Source organism: Larus michahellis, chromosome 11 (assembly GCF_964199755.1).
Source record: "Larus michahellis chromosome 11, bLarMic1.1, whole genome shotgun sequence".
NCBI classification, from domain to species: Eukaryota; Metazoa; Chordata; class Aves; order Charadriiformes; family Laridae; genus Larus; species Larus michahellis.
Genome location: NC_133906.1, coordinates 9,230,188 through 9,253,129, shown reverse-complemented (window position 1 = coordinate 9,253,129; position 22,942 = coordinate 9,230,188). Strand labels below are relative to the sequence as shown.

Sequence of the window (22,942 nt, the reverse complement as noted above, 5' to 3'; positions counted from 1 at the left end):
TGCCTTTTTGCCACCCAGACTCTGACAACTCTGAAGGGATGCACCAGTGACAGATTTCCTTCTTTTTGAGCTTCTGGATGGATTATTTTGTTAACAAAGATTGCTGTGCAACTCTGGAAGATTTTACCTCTGTGTCTGTGTCGTCGTATTAATAAAATAAAAAAATAAAATTAAAAAAAAGAAGGAAATTTATACCTTACCTCTTTGAAATTCTCAAAGGCTTCCAGAAAAGTGCAAAATGTTATACTGTTATACTTCTTGGCTATAAATTTCAGTTTTTATTACTAAGAATTCTGCTATGTGTTAGGGCACATTCTGTCTATATGTGTGGCCACTTCTGGTGCTGAAAGAAAACATAAAATAGCCTATTTTTCAATATATATGTCCTAAAGCCATTATTCTGCATCTGACCTACAGTCTGGGTAGAGTTGCTTTGGCTGCAGTGAAGGTTTCACTCTTCTGTTTTACAGCACCTGGAAGAAGGCCAGGCACTGGAGAGAGCAAGCAGGAGTATGAGATACTACTGTGCGTCAGGACAGCCTTAAAATGAATGTCGTGTAATCTCAGCTTTGAGAACTGAATTCCATGGGTTGTAATTGAATCCGCTGTCAGACCCATGGGGCTCAGTTCTTCAGCTTGGATATTTCTGTCTTCACATACACGGGAGATCAAAGCAGCACTTGATCATTTGCTGACTCTTCTGGATGGTGATAGCAGCAAGTAGGAGAGAAAGAATAACTGACGTGAATCATTTTAACAGGGAAATTTCATTGCAAAGGCTAGGCGCTCTCATGTTAAATACCTATATAGTGATTGTATCTTCTTAGCTGATAGGCTCTGTCTTGCTGCTCGCTCTTTAATTCACTCTGTTCTTTCCCCTCAGTTTTATCAAGGTTACATATAAATCCGTGAGATGCCGTTGATTGAATGACGGTCCCCAAATATTGCAAAGTGGCGCAGTGCTCTTAACGGCACCTATGGTGAGCTGCACTAGGCCAGAGACATCCTGGACTGCCCTGCTCTGAACACCAAGTTTGTTAACTGATAATCTGCTGTAACCTCCTCTGTCCGGTACTGCTGCTGTACAGTTATTGTTTCTTTTGCTTTGTCTTATGCCAAACACCCATTTTCAGCAAAAAAAAAAATCTCATTTGTGACTGTAAAGAATATACATTTGCACCAGCCACCAGCATGCTTACATGAACACAGATTTGTTTTCCTGAAGATGGTAATGTGCTTCCAAAGTGTGTGAATTAGGGAGCTTCTAGAGTAATCAGTGATGGCAATGCGTGTGCTGTTTGAAGGCTCGGCAGCACCAGCATCCCCTTATAGGGGGATTCATTCAAGTCACACGTGGATGTTTTATTTCTTGGAGGATCTATGTTCAAATTTTTTGTTTAGGCATCAGGAAAATAATATTTGTGTTTTTTAAGCATGTAAAGGGTTATCGTTACCAATGAGCTTTCCACCTCTTTCCTGCAGTAATCACACCTTCCTAAATTATATTTTTCCAGCTCATTAAAGTGGATCACACACTGATCTTATCCCTGTGGTACACTGCTCTTAAAAGCATAGAAATATTAAAATCCCACAGGTGCAGGAGCAGCGCGTTCAGCTAAGTAGCTTAAAACTCTCATGTGCCTTTTATTCTGAAAATGTATTTATACTAAAAATGATCAGATATAATCACTGTTGCCTTTGGATACCGATGTACCTTCACACTGATGTGTCTTTCATGTAAATTTTTATTTTAGGGGTTGAAGAGTTTCTTTGTGGCTGTCTGAAATGTATCATGCTCACCAGTCTAGAGAAGGCTTCTTGGAGGAGCTCACCAGTTCCACCAGCTCCTGTTGCAGGAATATCCATTAAACAAGAGGGAGAAATGCACAAAGCAAAGGATGATACTGAAGCTTCTCTTTTTTTCATTTGGCTGAAGGCGCAAAACTTCATCCATTTTCTTCACTATGAAGCCCAGCCTCCAGGCAGTGATGCAGCAGAGAAGATGATGTTTGTATGGTGGTAACCACACAAGGCCTCTAATGAAATCAAGATGGTCTTTGGTACAGGAGTCTTTGCAGTCCCATCTCTTTGAGGGCAGGCCTACAAAATGTGGTGTAAGTAATGCGCTTTTTTTTTTCTCAAGTCTACAGTAAGTCTTGAACTAATAATAGCACTACTGATGTTATCTCAAATTAAGCTTAAGTAGTTAAAACATGGCGGGGTGAACAAGTCACTATCATTTAAGTGAAGGAACAGATATAGGGCTGTTGTTACTCTGATAATGGCTCGTGCCTGCGATTGTACTCGCAGGAAGGGTGAGAGGGTTCCTGTGGTGGGTCTGAGCCATGTGTGTGGACCCCTAGAGTGGGGTTCTTCACTCCCTGCAAATTCACACACCAGATTACTGCACCTCCAGTGCACTGCAAATGAGATATCACTACCAAATAGTTGGTAGATATGTCTGCATGGCACTGAACGTCCCCAAGTGCCACAGACTGCCTGTGTCTAGGTGAAAGTCATGAAACTTCTCTCCAGCTCTTGAGCTCCAGTTCTCCATGAATGCTGGGCTTGCATGTAGGAAAACAGTTCACAGCCCCTGTGTAATGAAAAAGTAGTTGGTATTTGTGTCCTGAGCAAGCGTATGTTCTGATCATAGCTGTCCATGTGAAAAATAGCGAAGGAAAAAGCTATTCCCAGAGTTTATTATTCTCAAACCTTTTTTCTCTCAAAGCTGCCTAGGTGTTTTCTGTGCTCTACAACTGATGCTTGGTGAGAAGGAACAGATTAAAATTATTAGACACAGAGCTATTTTGAAAGCAGAAGCAAGCCTGCCTTTCAGCCCCATGGTGACCGACCATTCAGTGTGTTCTCCCTTTGCTACAGGCTACTGTAGTTACTTTCAAACCTTGCTTGCCCTGGATGACAAGGCATCTTCCTTCTGGATATTTTTAGGATCTTTAAACCAGATAAGTTTTCAAGTCCCAGACTGTCCTACTGACAGTGCTGTATCTTTCCAGCAGAATAGAAAATACTTTTAGCATGCGGTTTCAAACCAATGTACCTTCCGTCTGTCTAATTATGCTGCCTTGCAGCGTACACGTTTATTCTACTTCACTGTAACCAGGGCAGTCCTCAGGTTGCCCCAGCCTGCAGCTCACACCCCAGCCAGCCTGCACGGGGATACGTGCCTCTTGGCACACCAAAGTAATGCAGAGTCACAGTGCCGAAGGTAAAGCAAGTCAGTGACTCATTTCCTGATGCTCTGTCAGATGCACGACGTGTTATGTGTATTAATTGATACAAGTCCTTACCGAATTCACCAGCTTTGTGCACAAGCACCAGAAATGAAAGCATCGCAACTCTGATGACTGCATTTTTTCATCTTCTCCTGTTCCCTGACTTACAAAACTGATCTCTTTAATCCAGTCCTCTAAATGCTTCATTTCAGAGTGAAATCTGTATTTTTCATTGTACTTATTTTTCCTCTTGGCAGAATAATTCAGGTGAATTCAGCTATATTTGTTAGTGCTGCTATAGATTTGAAACTTGCTTTTGGGACAAGTAAAGCATTTGCTAAATAGATACACCCTCTCTATCTTTTTCAAGCTGATTTATGACATATTCTGGTGCTCATTCACAGATCTTACTCTGTTTATTTTGTTCTGAATAAATCAATGGGCCGAATCCCCCTGGCACAGCTCTGTCAGACCAGCAAGGCTGCCTACATTTTGCAGGCGAATAAACTGACAGTCCAAACACTTAAAATGGAGAAGGAGCCCTGAATTCTGTTGCATGCTTGTTGCTCTTCACTTGTGGCTTTCTGCTTACTATTCACAACAAACAAATGAGGACAAACTCCTACACCCTTTGTCTTCTGGTATCAGCATGCCCCAGAGTCACCCACTGCCTCTGTTTGTGCTGTTTGCTGCCTCCCCTTCCCTTGGCTGACATTCTGTCCACACTTTTTGGTCCTTGATCTCTCACTGCCTCTCTTGGGGCATCTCTCTTGTGGTTTTTTGGCTTTTCTCCTTTTCTCTCCCGTAGATTGTGGGATTGGCTTTTTTTTTTCTTTTTCTTTCTTTCTTTTTTTTTTTTGTAGCTCATCCCCCAGGATTCTTTTCTCCCTGCTTCAAGATAGTGCTTGAATCTGGTGAAAAAAAGCAAACGTTGTGAGTGCTGGAGGGGCTTGTGCACTACTTCAAAGGCAGAATGGAAACCAAGAGTGAAGCAACACAGAGAAGGGAGTGGACGGAGGCAGACAGAGAGAGGAGCTGCCGCAGCGGTAACAGGTCTGTAGGTGTTTGCATGTTTCGCATTGCAAGTAAGGTGAGAAAACTGCCCTGTGGCATTAAGCACTGCTCCCTTTTGCTGCCCCTCACCCATCATCTTCTCCTTAAGCCTCTGCATTTCTTCTTTATGCCGTGTGTGCCTTGTCCAGTGAATGCTGATGAGAGGCGTTAGTGCAGGCTGCAGACAGGCATTTATTCTCAGCAAATGGTCCTAGGCCTTTTCAAACGACTGGCTGCGCATTGCACACTCCTCTAGAGATGGCTCTGCGCTTGCTGCCCTTTGGTACCCCAAGACAGGTTAGCTGTTGCCGACTGTGGCTCATCTTTTTGGCTAGCATCCCTTTTTGCTTCCAGGAAAATGATGAGTTTATATCAGGTTCAGTAATCCTGGTGTCTGCACAGCTGAGAGAAATAGCACTTTAATGTGAGCGTGAGTGTGCATGTGTATATATGGAAACTACAGCTTTGACAAGCCTCTCATCTGCCTTGGAAAAGAAACAGCAGGGCGTAAAAGCTATGGAGTCACAATATGCTGAGTAAGGTCACCAGTTTTCAGTGACTCGCAATCTGTTTTTCTGGCAGCCCAACCATACAGCAGGTTGTGCTTTTTTTATCTTCTGTTTCTTTCCTTTGAAAGAATTATGCATCAGAAAAGTTAATACCTAAAGATGTCTTGGAAGGTCTGTCCCTTCGACAGGATACATGCACTCCAATATAGAAATATCTGTTCCCTGGCATCCCTCCCTCACTCTACTGTAATAACCTATTTTTGCACTGGCAAAGAGACACTTTTTAAATTTACATTAAGTTAAAGTTATTATGAAAGATACTTGCAAGGTTGTGTCTCTGGTAGTCATCCTTATTTTCTGTTTTCTGACCGCCCACTGCCAACCTGAAGAGGAGTGTTGGGCAAAGCCACCTGAAGCCGGCCATGCCATTGTCTCACTAAGGCACTGAGATGTTTCTGGCTACCATTAAGTTCCTGATTTCTAAAATGAGGGAGTTTTTCATTTTTTTTTTCTTTTCTGTGCCAAAGATAGGGCTTACACTGTCTCAGCATTTAAGGATAATATAATCAAAGAATGTAATTTGTTAGAAGAACGTGCAAAGATAGGATTTTTTTTACTTTCATTTTTCTGTTTTTAAAAGCTTTTTTTCTGAATTTCCCCTTTTGTTTTCCTCTCTCGTTCTTTTACCCCCACAAAAAATTTGTTGTCTACTACATGTTGAAAAAAACATATATTTTGGAACAAACAAACCTACAGTCATTGAGGAAGGCAGCTGTTTCATTTAGAGACGTGATGGAAATTTTTAAATCAGATTTGAAATAAAAATACACCGCCCAGAAGATTTGTCTGCGTTGATTAGTATCTGTTGCTTGCCTGTAAACCTTGAACTCTGCTGCTGTGCAGGTGATGGCAGAGCACCGCAAGCCTTCATGCATCACCACAGAAGAATCAGGCAGCCCTTCCACCGCACCATGGAGGTATCTCTTAGAAGCAGGCCATAGATAAATGAACCAATTTGTATAAGAATAATCGTCACTGGGATGATCCTTTCAGATTCATAATAGTGTATTAAATAATGATCGTTAATTTGTTGTTGGGGAAAAAAACCTAACTCAGCCAAGCATTTCCACTTTCTGTAGATAGCAATTCAATTACTATTGTGCTGGAGTTAAATCTCTTTGTATTCCTGTGAGAAATTTTATTCTTTATTTATTCTCATTTTATAGACTGGGACATAGGGACATACTTGGCTGAGAACATAAAATGAATCTATTTGAAGTTTTCTAGGAATTTTGCCATAGTTAATATCACTGGTTGAAAGGCCTGAGTATAAAGGAGGCTGTCAATGTTTTCCGTAGCCTAGCCACCTCTGAACAGATGCCCACCGTGCAGAAATGCCCATTTTCTGCTTGCACGGTTGCTCAGAAAGTTGCTCTGCCTATTCCTGCCAGGGAGGGACCTTACAGGAGAGGAAAATGCCTCCCGATGCCCACGAATCACCAAACACCATCGGAGGCAGGATCACCTAAATCACAGCCCCACTTCAAAAGCCTCCTGCTAACATTTCACAGTTTCACTTGTTTTTTACATTTCCTCCTTTCTGTGTTTTCTAGTGCAAGCTCAGGCAAGGGAGAGTTTTTCCTGGATACAGAAATCTGCAGCTCTCATGGCATTTTTAGGTGCGTTGCTGTCAATCAACTGGTTCATGCAGAAAGCTCTCCAGAGCGGACCCGAGGCCACAGCACATCCTTCAGTGCCTGGGCACTTGCACCATGGTAGGGGCTTAGCAGTGGAAATTTTTATCTTTTACAACGTGAAATCAAAGCTCTTCTCCTGACTGAGATCTCACGCAGCGCTGACAGCATTTGCTGGGGTGCTGCCAAATAACAAAGGGCAATATTTTCTTTAAAAAGCAGAAAGCGTATTAAAAGTTTCTATGCTGTGTGAAAATCTCAGAGTCAGTTGATTAGGAGCTTGAAGTTGGTCGGACTGCTTCCAGCTTCCCCACTTCACCCTCGTTTCTGGGTGATACTGCAGCTGCTCTGATGAAAAACAGTTATTTAAAAATTTGCTCGTAGCTATGGCAACCTTCATGCACTGTATTTCAATTGAAACTCTAAAACAGCAGCAGAAGTTTCTTAATAGGATATTTATGAAGATTTTAGTTTTTGTACATTTTAAAATGGAAATATTCCATTTTTAAAGGGGGGTTATCAAAATCTCATTAATTTTGGAACTGCTGCTGCTTAGCTCTTTTTTTTTTTAATCGTTGATTAAGATTCCTCTGGTTTCTTTAACTCTTGAGAGCCTAAGACCTGGGACACTTTCCAAATGCCTACTCCTCCTACCTGTGCCTGGCCTCCTGCTCTCTCTAGCAGAGGGCTGGTTTTGTAGTGGCATGGTGGAGGGACAGGGCAACCAGTTGTGTTGGGCTGGAGCATTGCCAGGGATCTCAGACTGTACCTTCCTGCAGTAAATAACCCAGGTGGTTTATTTAGCCCTTTGCCCACACAGTTGCCAGGTGTCTGCCTGCTCTGAGAAGCAAACAGGTGTGCTTGCACTTGGATTATTTCGTACCTCAATGATATTTCAATATTTCTTCTGAGAGGGCATACTGTTTGTCTAGGTACAGCCATGGTAGGTTTTAGTCTCACAGACAGCTCAGTGTGCTAGCTGCACCTCGGAAGGGTTAAATTTGCAAAGCTGCTATTTTTCTTTTGTTTTCTTTGTGCATTCACACCTTCAAAATCATGAGGATAAAATTAAGGAAACCTTGCTGAGACATACACTCTGCTGCCCTAAACCCCCTCGAGCTGTGATGATATGTTCTGGTGCCTCCGGAGTGTGGATTAGGTCTAATTAATAATGTTTCTTGATCAATGGTTTTGACACAAATGCGTCGAAGGGATTTACGTCATTACAGCTGAAACAGCAAGGGCTTTTTGCTAGGAAGCTCCCAGTGCTGCGGCGCGGAATTTTGCTCTTTCTGATGGAGTTTTTGGCCTCCAGCCGCTGTAGGTGTGTGACTGCCTCGTCACTCTTGGGTTTGGTTTTTTTTTTCCTGGGGCAGGTTTGAAGCTACTGGTTTGCACTGGAAGATGCCTGTGGTGTGGATAGGCACAATCCTCAGCTGGCACAGGTTGTTATAACTGAGCATTGGCACCTTTTATCTGTACCAACAGGATTATTCCTGACCCATACGGTGAAATGTTCATTTTTGGAAATACCTCACAATAGGTTATAATGAGCCAGCTGAGGAGGTGTTATCAAGGTAATCAAAGAGGATTTTTGTGTTTCTTTATTCTAATCTGTAGAAAAAAAGAGTTGCATTGATCACATTTCTCACAATACATCTAAGAGAAAACATGCAAGGGATGTGAAACATTCAACGCCCTCTGGCCCTCCCATTCTGCGTTTCAGATGGCTGACATTGTCTCCAGCCTCCTCTCAGCACAATGGACATCCCAGTGTCTAATCCGTATGCCACCTCTATCGCTGTGATCAGACAAAACAGGACCAGGACACAGAAGAATATACACCTATTAGATAGGCAGGGCTCTAGGTGGGGAATTGCACTACAGCAAAAGAGATTAAATTAAATGATGGAACTTTGCAGTCCATTGACTGTGCTAAACCAACTACACTTTATTCAGGGTTTTGAAGCTCTAATGGAGATTGGAAAAGCTGCAAAAAAGGTCTGGAATTACATCTGTATTGTAATGGGAAATTTCTGGCTCAATAAGAAATGAGAAGGATCAGAGAAAATTAAGGCTGGGTGGAATCTTAAGAAATCCTCTAGTCTAGACCATACAATGTGCTGAGAGGCATTGATAGACATCAAGGAGATGCAGGGCTTGGGCTCAGGGCTGGATCTAGGCTTTAGCAGTTCTATGTTGTAAAATTTCCCTATCACAGTACAACCACATATGAAAGGATTTGCACAGCCCTGCCTGCTTTTGGCATGGAGGTGAACACGCAGGAATGAGGAGAGCTAAGGTGTGTCTGTCCTTCGCTGAGTAGCAGCGAGGCCTTTTATACACCAGCGCAGCACGAAAGAGGCTGGAGGTACAGGGCTGCAGAGGCATCATCCAGTCACGTCTGTCCTCTCTTCCACTGGATCTTATGCAGGGAATGACTTGGTCAGCCTGAAGGATTAAAGCTCTTCTGCCTATTTTGGAAAGTGCCACGTGCAGCATGCAGACACACAGGGCTTCACTGCATTGCCGTCCGTATGCTGTGGTTATGGCAGGATCAATGCCAAACTGCGGATTAAAATAGCATTAGCACCATCTACTTTGGGACACTGTACTGAGGCAGTTGTACCATAAGCCGAATCTTTCTCACTTTAGAAAAAATGTTATCTTCAATTTGCATAGGGGCAGTCAAGAAGGTATGTTAGAAGCTATGGCATACCTTGTTATGTTTTCCTGGTTTGTTTGTTGGTTTTAAAGTCAAATTGGCTTCTTTCAGCAGTTGGAGAAAACGAACACAATTAGAAGGCCAAAGACAGAGAATGATGCTGGGATAACTTGCTTCAGTAGCATTTGTGCCCTATATAATTTTACTTGCAGCTGGCGATCCACCTTTGCTTAGATTTCATCTTAATGGGAATTCTCCCAGTCACTTTTTGTGATGAGAAGATGTAGATAGATCTATTCTTTTCAGCAATTCAGTGCTTTTAGCTGCAAAACTATAATGGAATGAAAAATGCAATTTGGAAAGGAACCAGCAATGTTTGTTTTGTTCTGTAGTTTCCCACTGAAAAAAAGGACTTTTTTCCCCCCTGCTACTCAAAACACAGAAACAAATTCTAACAAGAGCTCACAATTGGAAGGAATTAACCAAGTAAATACATGAACTACAACTTATGAAAGCTGTTTTCAGAAACTGCATGCAGGAAACACTGAATCACTGCACCTCCTCATTGCTCACCGGGTCCTGCTGCTCTGCCGGGGCAGCTCATGGCTGCTTGCATTGCTCGGACCTGCTGCACCGATGGCCTGCTGGGGCTGCCAGGACAAGCTCTTGCAGCATATCTTACATTGCAACAAATGTACAGATATTTGTAGAAGCCTTTAAAAATCTGTCACCCATCTGGCTTCCTTGTTTTGGATATAATGTGATGATTCCATTATATCTAGTCCCTCTCTAATTTAATAGATTAAGAGTTTTAAGACCCACTACTCTCCATCATTTCATAGAAGCTATCTATCTGCTGTGTTGGCAACTGTGAAATTCGTCTCTGTAATTTTCTTAGCATTCAAAGTTTCATTACTCCATCCTGGGTATACACATGGCAATCTCTGGCCTCATGTTTCTGCTCTTTGATTTTACTTTCCTTCAGGGATTTTCCTCTCTCCCCTTACCCTTGCAGCTCACATCCACAGAAAAAAAAAAAAAAAAAAAAAAGTGCTATGAACTTCAGGTTAAATAAAACCATCTTGTATGAAATGTTTTTGAGGTCCAAGAAATCTTGTGGTAAAGCCTAATTCTCCGATGCAAACTCCTCAAAATTGGCTGAGAAACTGAAAAACGTGTGTATTTATTTGAGCAGAACAAATATTTATAGGTGCCTTCTGAGCTCTGCCTGCTGCCATCTGGCACCGGAGCCTTCCCGGCCCCTTCGGCCCTGGCGCACGCCCGCAGGGGGAGCGGGGCCGAGCCGCGGCCGGCATGGGGACGATTCTGCGCCTTCACTACTTCGGGGCTTTTCCTCCCTTTCCTCGGAATAAAAAGAGACGTTGCGAAGCTCCTTTTACCCATTAGAGGGCAGAAATGTAACAGCAATGACCGTGCAGAGCGTGGCGCGGGAGCTGCGCACGCCGCACCGCGCTGTACCGCACCGCGCTGTACCGCACCGCACCGCACCGCGCCGCGCCGCGCCAGCCGGCAAACCCGGGTGCTACCGCAAACCCGGTGGAGTCTAGGCCGGGATGCGTGTTAATGCACTCCCGTTTCTCAAAAAAGAAAAAAAAAGCTCTTCGTTTCAGAAGGGGGAGGGAAGAGAAAGGGGGGCAAACGGGGGTCTGGGCATCTAGTGAAATAGGTTGCTAAGTGTCTGTCAAGAATTTTAGGGGAGGAAACAGAATGAACCTTTGCCAGTTAATTCTATTGGTGGAATTGTGAAGGGGAAGGCGGTTTTGCTCTAAGAATATTAGTTTTAGCAAAGAATTTACAGGTGGTATTGGAAGAAGGGGTAAAGTCAGTAAAGGGGTATTTTCAAAACCATTACTTCCACTGACTGGCACTGGGAATTTGTCCCACTCCTTTCCTGGACTCCGCAGGAGAAGAAATTCAGTGATCGCAGGCTTGTTTAATCAAAATAGCTCTGCAGTTGCCTTTGCTTCAGGGATTGTGTGTTTGCACAGAAGATTGCTCATCTGAACCTCAGATGCACTCACTCCATCTCCTTCCCCCTTCCCCGAAGAAGCCTGGTTTGCAGCAGCCTGTAGCTCCCTTTTGTCAAGCTGCCTGCAGAGCTGCTTGGGAAGCTGAACACAGCTCTCCAGATTTATTAAAATGCATTGCTTGCTTTTTGTCAGCAGTGCTGATGTCGGTAAGAACAACAGGGCAAACACCTTAATAGGCAAGCCAAGAGCCTGTGTAGTGTTTATCTCACGCACACACAGAGTTTGGATATGGCTCAGCTATTGCATTACAGACAGTGGTGGTATTAGCTTTGAATGGTGTTGGAATTAAGTATGACTGCGCCTGTGTAGAAGCCTAGATAGCTGCTGAGCTTAATACTGAGCTGCAGAGCCGATTGCCTCCAGGGCTGGAAGTCTGACCCCAGACGCAGTGCGGAGCATCCTTACGGATGCAGATCTTTGGGGGCAGCATTGTAGCGAAAGAAAACTTTTAGCTGTCTTGGACTGGACACAGAGGCTGAAAGACCCTGTCACCATGGAGGTGTGGAGTGCTGTGAGGGCTGGTACTGTGTGTCTGTCACTCTCCATCCACACTGATAAAATAAAAGAGAAAGAGGCAGCTCTTCAGGTGCTTTGCTAGGAGAGCATATTGCAGAATAGAAACAATTCACCTGGCATTGCCCTCCTGTGGGTAGAGCGGCTTTTCCACAATGCACAGTAGCACCAAAAATGCTCCTTCTCCACGTACAGGAGAAAGAATAGTCTCTTCTGCTGACCGTACTGCAGAACTACTCCAATTAGTTAATAATTTTAATGGTAGAGGGGTTTTTTTGGATCTGAAAAGCTATGTCCGCTGTCCAAATCATCTAGGTCTTTTTTATGTAAATAAATATTATAAATATACACCAGACAACTAAAGAGCCTCACTGAATAGCTGCACAAAGAGGCTGAAGGATAGCACTGAATTGATGGAATAAAAATACATCTGTGGATGTAGATGGATCTCACCTGTGGGAGTTGAAGTCCCTTTTGTCTGAATGTCTAGTTGTGACCAAGTGGGGTTTGCATCCCACCTGGAAAGGTAGAGACTTCTGTTTAAAATGCTTAACCTTTGTTTAAGAGTTGCTTCAGTAATGACTCATGGAGGAGACTGCAGTGAATTGAATCACTACTCAAATTGTCTACTGTGTGAAGAATTTACTTGCAGAAAAAAGGTTAGTGAAAAACTTCTAAAGTCTAAGGTGATCACAGCCCAAACTGCTGTAATTATTTTAACTTGCTAACTGCTGCGGGCTGGGCTCAGCCTCACTGCTGATGGCATTTTCCACTGCAAGATTGTTCTCCTACTTTTTCTTTGGATCATGTTGGTATTGCCCAATGTCAAAATATAGAGTAACTCAATGTTTCCACTCAGTGCTTTTGTATGTAAAATGTGTTAATGTGTTCTAGGCAGCAGAGCATCTACTATAAGTGGATATTTTGGCACCTCCTTTGGTCTGTAGCTATTTCAACTTTTCCTGAGCTGTTTGAAGGGGAAACATGTCCTGGCACAGACAGGAGAGCTGCAGCGGTCCCACTGCTCAAAGGCAGTGAGGTATCTTCAGCTGGTGGGACTTCTCCATCAAAGGACTCCAGTCCTACGTGGACATGCTGAAATTGTGGTGGTAACGTTGCAGATGTGACTTCCTGTGTCAAAAAGGAGGTGCTTTGTTCCTAGCAGGTGAAGGATTGGATCAGAAAGGTGAGGACTTTCTGAGGAGGTTGAAGTTTTAGTCTTGAAGGAGAACAGCTATTATGGTGAGGCTGGGTCTAAGGATGGCAAGGGCAAGAGGATAATGTCTAACCAGGGGTGTCTGTGAGCAGTCTCAACAGAGAGTATCTAAGATATCGGTGACTCCAGTAAGCCATATAGGCAGCGCTGCTCCTTTCTGTGCTGTTGAGTAAGCCAGTCCTACCCAGCAGAACTCGCACAGCCTCCCACGGCAGAGCAAACAGCCTCCAACACCTCCATTTGTACCCAAAGAGGGGTGCTGCCTTGGAAGCTGCGAGGGAGGAAGGGAATCATCAGATGGCTCTGTCTCCGTAGGCAGAGCTGCCTGGTACAGCCCGTGTCCTGCAATCCTCTCAGCCTGTGCCGATCACGGGCTGTGGGAAGGACCTGCACGCAAGGCAGGGCTGTCTCGCTGTCATATTCCATCAACTTGCCTTGCTCTTAATTGCCTGAGCGTTGGACATCTAATTTTGATTCAGGCTAGGGAGAGTCTTGCACCTCCAAAGTAACTAGGTGGAGAGACCAAGCATTTAATGGGAATCTGAGTAACCTGTTGGATGGTGGGGGGGTGACAAAATCAAGTTCCCACAGTGAGTGATGAAATAATTACATCATAACTGGCAAAGCTGCTGATTTTAAGGAGCATAAATTTCCCAAGGGCAATACTAAGGTGACAAGCTTTCAGCTCTAGTGTGTCATTTACTGCTCTTCCTTGTGTTGACTCTTATAGTGGTTCCTGTGGAGCAAGTGGCTACTCAGCAAAATTAATGTGGCAGAATGAGACCCTCAGATGGGGTCTGGGATTTCATCATTAAGCTTTTCACATATTTCAAAAAACACATTAAAGTTAGGCGAGACCATTTATCAATTCTTTACGAGTTTGTTTCCCAGCCCACACCACAAAAAAATTCACCCAGGGGTTCTTGCAGTGCTCCCAGGAGTTATTGGCAGAAGCAGCTCTCGAGCTCAAGTGGAAGAGACTATTTAATGTGACTAAAGTTCAAAAAATGCTTCTCTCCTTTCTGATACAAATATCCGCGATGAATTACCACTCCTCCTCGGGTTAGAATATAAGCCCAACAGCTTCTACCTGGCAACCTTTAATAGCTGTGCATATGCAGCCTCTTTGCGCTGCGACCCAGGAGAATGGCTTCTTAATATTCCTCTTAAAGACTTAGTGCTTGTGTTGGGCTTCCTGTAAATTCATAGTGTTTCATTTGCAGCCACACTGCAACAAAACCCACACAACGATTAAGAAGCCTTGCACGTAGATACAGAAAATGCAGTCACAAGATTGCTAAATAGAAATTGCTCTATCTTTAAATGATCATGAGCTGTCAGCTGTTCCTTTGTTTGGATTATTATAGACACACATAAAACATTTGATTGAATGCTCAAGTTTTCACCAGCTAGAATCCAGACGGATGTCTGATAAAATAACAAACACACCCCACTCCACCCCTCCTCAAAATCCCCTTCCTGCTTCAGCTGAATTTCTCCCTGCATTGAAGCCAGTATTTCACGGACTAAATTGGACAAAGCAAGCAAACAATCTCCTTCGCATTGATTTCCAAATCAAATCATTGTTAATCACATCAATATTCCCAGCTGATTCGACAGTCTCGGAGGCCAGCTTTCTGGCTCAAACAAGCTCGTCTGTATGGATGCCATGGAGCCCTCTGTGTGTGCCGCCCAGATTCGCTATTAATTATTGTTGGAAACATTCAGGTCTGATTCTCTCACCTCTTCTTTCTCCCCCCTTTCCCCTCACGCACCAAGGAAGAAACAGAAATACCATTCTTCACTTGACATCAGATTTCTAACCTCTCTCAGTGATGTGAAGAGGGCAGCTGCCTACTGCAAAAATGCAGATCCAGGTACCGCTGGCTTACCTGTAAGAACCACAATACCTCAGCCGCTGGGAATCGTGGCAGACATTTCTATGTGGCGAGCTGGTAATTTCTGGGGCTAAACTGTGCTATTTTGTGGTGCAACACTGAAAGGGGGTGTGAGAGCTTAGGGGGCATCAGAGCCTGCCTCCTCAGGCTGTGCTGACTGTGGAGCAGAAGCCTGCTCCTACAGACATTTGTCCAAAGGATTAATTTCAAATGTGTGGGTATCTCTTTAAGTTCAGTGAGGCGCCTCTCATGCTTAAACTAAGCAAGTGCTTGTGCTTTTGGAGAGTGGCAACTGGGGCAGAACCAGCGGAGCTGTGGGCTGGCGGTGGCAGAAGCAGCACCGGTGTTGGCAGCCCGCTGCGGGAAGGGATGCTGGCAGCACCCAGCAGGAAGTCGGAATCAGCTCCTGCCCCACCAGCAGCAGGTCAGGTCTCACTGCAGGTGGTGAACAACTCCTTCCCTCCTTTGCAAAAGAGGGACCAGAAAGGAAGAAACGGTGGCAGGTTCAAACATGACCGTTTCCAGCAATAACAAGAAACCCCAGCAGTGTGTGCACACACTGGCAAAGCAGCACACACAAACACACACGCAGCACATCATGGTCCATTTTGGTGGAGCCTGTCTGGTACCAGATTAATGGTTAGTCTGAAATGGAGAGAATGAGCATTGGAGACTGAAATACCTTCTCGTGCTGAGCCACAGCTCACGGGAACTCTGGCTATGCACACGTGGGCACAGCTGGTTGGGAAAGCATATGCTGCCCATTTGACATGTAATAAATTTACCCTATCCGTTAAGCAAGACTTCAGGACTATATCTGTGGCATCTATTAAGAATGGCAAATTAATTAAAAGTACGAACTAATTAACCTCGCTGCTCTCTGCCTCTTCCTTTGCCAGGGCAGTGAGACTCATCCTGCTGTAAGCCCTGCAGCAGCCTGCGCTGTGTCCTGGGCAGCCCCGGTTTTGCTAATGGCCCACGTGCTGCTCCCGGTGCATCTGGGGACTGAGGTGCCCTCTGCTTAATGAGGGCACTGACAGTTTGATTGTGCTTTCTGTAAAAGTGTTCTCCCTTGTGCCTTTACTGAAATTGTCTGCGGACTGGTTATAATAAGGCCCTAGACCAGTGTGTGAGCTGTAGAGTAGGGTCGCCAGCAGAGGCTGAGATTGGAACAGGGTTTTGAGGGGTCTCTGCCTTAGAAATGGAAACCTGATGAGGCGAAGAAGGCTCTAGAAAGAGACATAAAGTTCTCTTAAGATGGTTGAGCTGAATTTACGGAGTGTTGGTGCAACATACAGCCCTTTGAACTATCCTTTAGCAGAGTATTGTTTTGCATACCCTCAAGGAAGCTTTAGCCAAGGGGAAATTGGGGCTAACTTCATCTCCGCCGCGGCTAACCTGCTAGAGACCACTGTGTCCTCTGCAAAGCGCAGAGCCTGCACACACGCCGGTGAGCACGGCGGGAGGCTCTGCAGCGGCTGCACAATCAGTCTGCGTCAGCGCTACAGGTGGCTTCACCCCGTGAGAGCTAGCCTTTATTCGCTTGCTGTCACATTCTCCTGTCTGCTCGCTTGTAAATCAAATTGCCATGTTCTCTGATGATAATGTTTTACTCCTCCAAAAGTTACTGTTTGCACAGTGGCATCTATGCAATGCTATTTTCCCCTCTGAATAATCATTTTCATAATCTGAAACTGAAAAGAAAACCCAAACAACTACCATGGAAGAGAGGAAAATTCTCACAGAATAAATCTCCATAGGCTCAGTTAAATTTCCCTGTAAATGCATATTACTTCTGGAGCTTCCCGTGAAGGCAGCAATGAGTAGAATTATTCTGCTCAGTTTTTACCTACTGACCCTACCAAATACTTGCCTCAGCATGCCATCAGAGGTGGTGTAGAGCTGATGCATTCGCTATTTTCTGTTTAATAGAGCTGATATTCAAATCGAGTGATATCCCTTGTCACAAATATAATTTCATCCTTCTACCACACTTGCCAGGAGCAATGCAATGGCCTCGCTGTTAGGTACCGTGCTCGGTTCATTACTTTAAAATATGTTAGCACTTTGTTCATAATAGGTTTGATGGCTTAAACAATATAGGTGCTGAATTTTTAATGGTAATAATAAGGTATTTGAAGAAGGAACAGGAAGCACAAGTCCCTTGTGAGAAAGCTTGTTTTTGTGAGACCAAGTCCAGTTTTGCAGCTGTGCTGGATCATGCCAGCACCCTTTTTTGAGGTGACCCAAAAATATAGCAATTACTACAGGTGATTTGTCATTTAAGGGTGTTATGAGAAATACTTCAGGGGCTCTCGCAGCACATGGGTGAGTTTTACCTTTATCCTTGCAGCCCAGCAGAGAGGGTCTGGCCAGCCATAGGGTCCAAGCTGCATGCAGAGGGAGAAAATCTTGCCAGTGCTTAAAGCATCTGTAAATCAGTGGCAGAGATGGTTCTGGTGGGGTGCTAAATTTGATGTAGGATCACAGGCATGGGTGGGGATTTCAGGATCATGTGTCCATTGGTACCATCTCCCCTATTTCCCTCTGGTCTGTTGAGTGCTATATTCAGGTCTGGTGTGTCCAATTGATAGTGAGAGTGAAACCCTACTGAGCGTCCCAAAATCATCCCGCAAGGAGCAGAGCATGGAGCTGCAGCAGGGTAGGAGGGAGGGGACCAGCTGAGGGTCCTTGCAGCGTGGAGCAGCTCACAGCGTCCCATGCTGCCCAGGTGCCGTGTTGGCTGGCTCCTTACTGAGGAGTTTGGAGGTACAGCCAGTGATAAATAGCATTATGGGATGTTTCATAGATAAAGCATCACTGCCTTGCAGGGCACCAGGCTTCCTGGAGAGCAGCACAGGGGCATTTCTGGACGTGATGGCCAGTCCCTCTGCTCATGGCGGGCCTTCAGCTCCCCCTGCATGGCTGCTGCCCCTTCTCCTCCTTGCCCAGCCCCACACCAGCCCCTTTCCTCAGGGCAACTGCATGTTCTTGTTGACATGCCCACAAATGGCTTCACTGGTCTTTCCCCTGCTTGGAAAAAAGTTCAGAGGCTGCACAAAATTTCCATATTGCAACAGGAATCTGGGGGTTCCCCTGGGCAGGACTCCCCAGTGGCGTGTGGGGAAGAGAGGCAATGTTCTAAGGAAGGAACTTTTGAGAGTATTTCTGCAAAAAACCAGAAAATATTTTACTTTTAAAGCTTTATGCACAAATTTTGGCTTCCTCTGAAACTGGAAATTGTCTCACAGCAACATATGCTAATTCATTAGATGAATTTCATTCATTGAAATGCGAACTAGAGTAATTTCTTCCTACTTTTGAATGCAAATTGCAATTCAGCCTTAACTATGGCGGTATTCCCATTACACAGGGCTGAAGAATGTCTATAATATTTACTTTATTCTTGCTTTTAACTTAGCAAAATCTTTTCTCAATAAGCTTTATCTCATCCCACAGAAGCCTTTTGTGCTGTTGCTCACATTGCAGTTTTGCACCGAGGGGTCGCCTCAGCCCGTCTGGTAACAGCACCGCCTGGGACATAAGTCTCCTGGACACCTGGGGGGACCAGAAAGGAGGTATTGTGACTTACAGTTCCATTCTTGTTTCATTCCTGGTGGGAACTGGGTCAGTCCAACCTGCAGCAGTCTAATACCCGCAGAGCAGGGGCCTGCTGAGGCATAGCCAATATCTGGCATATTTTCACTTTGATTTAAACGAGTAATTAGTTCGTTAATAAATAGAGGAATTTGCTCCTATTTCAGTTTGCAATTTGAATTAATGATTCTTCCAGCAAAAAGTAAACTACCCCAATAACAGTGTCTTTATAACCACAAGGCTTCTTTTTGAACTGCTTATGAAAATGCTGCATAACCTCCATCAGTACTGAACTTGTACTGAGCATCGCAAGCATTGAAAGAAAGAAGAGGAATAGTGAGAGGGAGAGGAGAGAGATAGAATGAAGTAATGAAGTTTGCTTCCCCCCATATATTAGGTTTTTTTCTTAAAAATTGTGTTGATAACTTTTTTCTTCTCACAATAGACTTGCCTGTGTATTTATGTGTGTTATTCTCTCTGTGTGAGGCTAATGACTGCCTGAAATCATTCACTGAAAACAATTGTTCGGCCATCCCTCCGTGTACTTTAAAAGGTGATAAAGTACAAGATTTTCGTTATTGTTCAGCTCACATCTGGAGCTGACTCCAGCCCGTATCTGGCACTCCAAGTCAATAGCCTCACTCTATATTCCACCCGCACCTGTTCCTTTCCTGAGCTTATTCTGTCTGACTTGATACTGCCGGGTGGTGTAGTCACAGGAGGGATTGTGTGCAGGAGAGAGCACTCCGGTTTGTGGTAGGAAGCTGGTGTGAGGAATTGAAGCTCCCGTTGTGACAGAGATGGCAACAAAAGCAGAAAACTTCCTCATGCAGAAGGAAAAAAACATCTTTGTGATAACTGAGACAGTCAGAGGTGATACATGGGTATCGAGCAGTGGCTTTCACACTAATTTCCAAAGTGCTGTTAATGTCAGGCTAGGTCAGGTCTTGAAACTTCCTTGCCAAAGGCTGCTGCCTGGTGAGGCTGCTTCCCACTGCTGCGGCTGGCTGACAGGACTTGTTCCCACATACATTTTAGCATAATGGGCAAGGAGCAAACAAATCCTCTCTAATGCACTCCCCTCCCATTCCAAAATCCTGAAGGTTTTGTGTGCCAATTGCAGATAAGAAGGGAAACAAACCCAAGCTTCCCCCTGGCCACCAGAGCCAGGGGGCCACCAGGCCTGTCAAACAACAGGAGCTGCCCCTTAAACGACATAATTTCCCCACCATATAGCATCATTGCTGCAACCTCCCACTGCCGTCACCCATCTCTGAAGGGCTGTTGTTGCCCAGTCTGTAGATGCTTTAAAGAAAATCCCTCAACCTTAAAATTGCTTATGGTAAAAAGCTCCAATTTGTCGATGTCACTGTCTCAACAGACCAAACCGTCTCAGGAGTTTAAGAATAAATCTGGTGTACACTGGTGTGACTGGTTATGGGGTGAGGGAAGGAGCAAAGACTGGCAGAGAATACAAAGAAGTTGGGTTTGAAGGAAAGGCATCTTAACAAACAGCCTTAATCTTCACCTTTCAGTATTTAAGTCACAGAGCAGCTTCCTGCCATTATTAGAGCAATTAAAATGCAATTACTTTTTCATCTTTATTTCAGTTGTTGAATAATTAAAGCCACTTTACATCAAGGGTGATCCATAGAGGAAGTCATTTTGCATGTGAAAAGCTGCAACGAGTGGAAGACTTTGGGGTATCGGCAGTCAGCAGTGAACAACTGAGATTGGTAATGCTACAGTAAGCCGCCTCCTTTGCGCAGCTCCACAGGATCATGGAAGGAGGCCAATTGCTGGATTTCTGTACTTTATCTTGATTAAACGGCTGTTTCAATTTGGTATTCACTCCTTTCATATTTGTAATCACTTTAAGATTTTCATTTTATAGTATTCACTTATTTAACTGCTTGTTTCCTGCCAAGTCTAAAAAAAGAAAGGCTTTTCCCTCCCTTCTCCTTTCTGAGCTGCAATAAAAGCAAGAGTTTACACAAAATTACTTCTATATTTAAAGTCTCCTGATGTAAATCTCTGATCGCTTTAAATAGTCAGGGCTGGTAGATGTTGCAAGTAAGTATTGCAGTGAAAGATCCTGAGCTGCTGGGGGAGGCTGGCAACTCCTGAGTGCGTGGGCAGGCTGATGGGTATCCCTGGGCATGGGGAGGGGACCCGTGGGACCTGTGCAGGTGCCGCCCCCCAGATCCTCCAGAATATTTTGGGGATTGCTGTGATTCCTTTTCAGCTATGTGCTGTGTGCCCCCCCCCCGAAGGCTCCTGCAGCGCTGCGGGATTGGGAATGGGAGAGCCGAGGCTGCCGGAGGCTCCGTGTCGTGGGCACTTCTCCAGAGATGCAGGAAGAGGAAAGCTCTCCCTACGGAGCTCCAGTGGTTGCCAGACTGCCAGCAGCAGAAAAACAACTCCCTTTGGGTTCCTTATCACCCAAATTAAATGTCATCTGCCTTGTATCTTACCCAAGGTAATGGGAAAAGAACAATCTAAACATGCTGGGAAGGGTGAAACCCTCTTAGGTTTTAATTTTATTGTTAGAGACTAAGGAAATATATTCTCATGCATTTACTGGACTAGTTAGCTTTACCACACTCATTTGTGAACACTTTTTTATTGATATTGAAGGAAGTAGTTTAAAGAAAGTGAGCAGCAGGAAAGTTAGAAATCATCTGAGCTGCTTTGGAGTGAGTCAGAAGTAGTGAGCAAATCCTGTGTATTGCCTGTTGCCCAATGGGTTCTGCCATTATTGTCCCTTAGCAAAACCAGTGAAATGCTTTGGGATCTGCAGAGGTGGTGGCATCGAGTCACGTGAGAAATCGGTATGATCAGGTGAGGTAAACTCAAGGGTCACCACTAGAAATTTCTCCAGTGGACATATCACTCAGCTCACCCAGGACACAGTTTTTCAGATTACAACCTAATAGCTACGGCAGCTAATCTCGTCTGTCCCACAATTGCACCATGCTGTAAACTGTATTTTAGGGACAAATAGCTTTTGAACTGCCTGTCTCACTAATTTGTGAATCCAGTCCTGGGGAAACTTCTTATGAAACATTTTTTGTTTTTTTGCTCCCCAGTGTTGACTCATTTTAGCGCATACCTTCCGAGGGCACAGGGAAGGGCAGGAAGACTGGCCAAATTGCAGACTTGCAGAAAATCAAATTGGTCCTAAAACTTGGCTGGTTGCAAAAATTTATCAAAAGAAAAGGCAGCAGTGGCACAGCCCTGCCGTAGCTGACCCAGCGACAGTGGGGGCTAAAGTCTGCTTTTGCCTGTGCTCAGCTGCAGTGCTGCAGCGTGGGGTTTGCTGGACCCATTCCTGGTGTACGTGGGTACGAGAGTCTAACAGGGTGCTGGGGAAGTAGCTACCCAAAGAAAACTCTGGTTTCTTGATATATTCACTAGTCAAAAGCGAAAGTTCCTTACTTACAAAAGGAAGAAGTAAAGTTGTGAGCCTGTGGGACATTTGAATTTAAAATAGGATCTGGTTGGGATCTGTATCTGGTTGGGATTCGTATCTGATTGCTGGTAGACTTCCAGGAACTGGTCAGTCCTTGGCACAAAACTGGCGTAAAGGACCAGGACTGTGTAACTGCGGGGACTGCATTTTTCTAGATTTTCCTGACTATCGAAAGTCTCATTTTCTTTCTTTCTTTCTAAATAAATGTACTCAGAAAATGTTACAAAGAACAGTGAGTGGTAGGCCTGTAAGTTGTGAGTCTCCTGCTTCTTACTTCTCTTAAGTTGTAGCAAGAAGGATGATGAAACGAGGGACAGATACTGTGAGGGGAAATCTAAAATCTGTAGTAAGAGTAGTTCAGCTAAAAATGCTGGATTCCAAAGGCTCCTTACAATATGTGGGTTCTTCACATTCAAAAAGCAGTAGTGCATTTGTGGCCTTGACGGTGTCTGAGGTCTGAAAAACCCTCGCTATCCTTTCTATGGATTTTCTTCAGCCTTCTAAATCTCAGTGATATGAATCAATCATATCTGAGCACCTCTGTAAAAAATCTCACGTCCTTCCCACTATGAGTTTCACCCATCATTCCCTTTTTCAATCAATAGAACAAAAGCCAACTTCAATCTTCATTCACAATTGGTACAAAAAACAAGTTTGAGGTTTGAAAAGAAAGTTTTGCTCATTTCTTCTTAACCCAACGCCTTTCCCTTCCCTCTCCTTCCCCCAGTATATCTGGTTTCTGCCCAGGTTTGGTAATGAGAGGGGCCTGGCAAGAGACTGTGAGTTCTCATGGGGTTTCTGACGCCACGGGAAGCAGCACCAGCCTCGCCTTTCATGATAACTGAAAACATTTTAAGGACGTGTGATCAGAAACCCTCTGAGATTTACCAAGATGGAAGTGTTGAATGACCAAGCAAATGCTGGAGCGGTCATCTGAGCTGACACTCCAGAGGCACCGTCACCTCTTGGTTGTACAGACTGGCACAAAGCTTCGTTAAGTCAGACGCCAGGTAATACCTAACCTGAACTTTTTATAGA

General features: G+C 44.4%; 1 long non-coding RNA gene across 3 annotated transcripts; it reads left to right on the top strand.

Moving 5' to 3' along the window:
* The first annotated feature begins 2,476 nt into the window (after window positions 1–2,476).
* LOC141749769 (uncharacterized) lies at window positions 2,477–21,289 on the top strand. 3 transcript variants are annotated; one of them, XR_012589477.1, is made up of 5 exons: window positions 2,477–4,289; window positions 6,412–6,573; window positions 18,295–18,413; window positions 20,043–20,168; window positions 20,678–21,289. It is a non-coding gene; the product is annotated as an uncharacterized LOC141749769 (long non-coding RNA). The 3 variants fall into 3 exon arrangements; XR_012589475.1 differs by lacking the exon at window positions 20,678–21,289 and having other exon boundaries at window positions 20,043–20,427; XR_012589476.1 differs by lacking the exons at window positions 6,412–6,573; window positions 20,678–21,289 and having other exon boundaries at window positions 20,043–20,427.
* Window positions 21,290–22,942: the final 1,653 nt, after the last annotated feature.